We start from the raw sequence: 2,305 nt of genomic DNA, 5'->3' as shown, positions 1-2,305 counted from the left end.
TATAGCCTACTGAGATGAGTAAAAATCGACTGGATTATGTTGAAATAAAATGAAATAAAATGTATTTGTATAAGCAACGTATTAAACTGCATATTAGCATGTACATGCCCTAATATTTCATAAAAACAACGTTACAGTCAGTCACTTGTTGACAAGATTTGGGTACAGTTTTTAGGCTACTGTAGAATATACTGCCACATCAAATAAGCTTTTGTTTAGCAATTGTCTATATTCAAACTAATGAATACATATGATAAAATGTAGGCCTATAATCTTTTTTCTTTTTCTTTTTTACATTGAAAGAGTACACTTGAAATATTGTTGAAATTGTAATTATTCTTGTAATTGTAACATTTTTAATAAAATAGCAAAACATATTTACAAGAGAGATGTAAACGAAATCTTAAATGGTCAATATAAGTCTACTTCTAAATACATCTTTTGTCCTTGCATTGTGGCTCAGTCAGTGTCACACCTGAATGAATGGCTAATTATGCAGAGTCATTATGCAGAGTGGGTGGGACATTGAAATCTAATGTGTAAACTACTCCTCCCCCTCGCATATTGGCTTTCCAAGCAAAACCTGTTTTACACCATTTAAATCAATGTTTTTTTTTTTGTGAACTATAAAGCAAGACTATTTTAACATAATTTTGAAGCTAGAACTCATCCAGGGACAACATCCATTAGTCAAAAGTCTTGTGGACACATATTTAATATGTGTTTTGTGGTCTTAATTCAGCAACTTTCATTTTAATTTTTTCCAATAACCACGCATAAACATTATTCTCTTAAAAATACAAACATCTACGTACACGTTGCTCGCATATTATGGTAGCCCTGTTTGTGCTATATAGAGTGAATTTACACCTTTGCCATTAACGTCTTTATAAATAACTGAAAAAAGCACAAATGTCAAGGCATGTCAGAACATCTCAAGGACCCCAAAAACAGCCTGGTCCCCAGAGGGTTAACAGACTGGGGTGCCACCCAGGAGGGCAGAACGGTGATCGGTCTTTGGCCGAGCAGACTACGTTCAGCACACATAAATTATTTAGAGCTTATGACCGTATGGAAAGCTCTGAATTATTTTCTGCCTCGCCTGCAGGGACATCATGTGCTCGTACGCTGCGACAATACCACGGCAGTGGCTTATATCAACCGTCAGGGCGGTGTGCGCTCATCGAAACTTCACGCTCTAGCTTACAAGCTTTTGGTGTGGAGCAGATGGGTTTTCCTGTCGTTACACGCGACTCATGTTCCGGGCATTCTAAACAGAGGCGCAGATCTTCTATCGAGGGGAAACCCAATCTACAGAGATTGGCGCCTTCACCCGCAGATAGTGGATATGTTATGGATGAGATTCAGGCAGGCAACCGTAGATCTATTCGCCTCGCGCGGAAACTACCATTGTCCTATGTTCTTCTCGCTAAAGGATGTGGACGTGCCCCTCGGGGTAGATGCACTGGCCCACCCGTGGCCTAAAGTGCTGCTGTATGCTTTTCCTCCCCTGTGCCTGATAATTCCCACAATGGCCAGGGTGAGAGAGCAGGGCCTGTCTCTCATTCTGATAGCACCCAGGTGGCCCAAAGCACCATGGCTGGCGGTGCGATGGGCGTGGTCTCACATCTTATCAGTGCTCAGTTCCTGATATTTTGTGTTTCCTTCAATACCTCATGGTAAAAGGGAGGTCTTTTTCCACAATTATGGTCTAGTTGGCTGTCATTTCGGCCTGTCATGTGGGTTTTGAGGGCTCAACAGTCGGGCAGCATCCTCTAATCCGCAGATTTATGAAGGGTGCCTGTCGCTCCTTGCCAGTCGTCAGGAGAACTGTTCCTGAGTGGGACCTCTCCATGGTGCTGGAGGCTCTGTCTCAATATCCTTTTGAGCCTCTGGGAAGTATTTCCCTAAAGCTGCTGTCTTTCGAGACAGCTTTGCTCTTGGCCTTGGCATCTGCTAAACGTGTCAGTGAGCTACATGCACTCTCAGTTCATCCCTCGTGCACTAAATTCTCTCTTAGAGGAGATAAGGTTTCCCTTAAGCCTAATCCGGCCTTCATGCCGAAGTGCTTCCCTGCGTTCACTTCGGAGGTGTTGGATCTGTCCACTTTTCACCCTCAACCTTTTTCCTCCCCGAAGGATGAGAGGCTAAATGCTCTGTGTCCCGTCCATGCTTTACAGACATATATGACCAGGACCAGTGCTTTCCGGAAGAGCGACCAGCTCTTTATTTCATAGGCGACCCCTCATAGAGGAAATCCCATATCTAAGCAATGCCTCTCACATTGGCTTGTGAATGCTATAGC

Source organism: Scardinius erythrophthalmus (genome assembly GCF_964197995.2).
Source record: "Scardinius erythrophthalmus genome assembly, chromosome: 7".
Taxonomy (NCBI): domain Eukaryota; kingdom Metazoa; phylum Chordata; class Actinopteri; order Cypriniformes; family Leuciscidae; genus Scardinius; species Scardinius erythrophthalmus.
The sequence above is the reverse complement of the archived record's forward strand: the minus strand, read 5'-3'. Positions refer to the sequence as shown.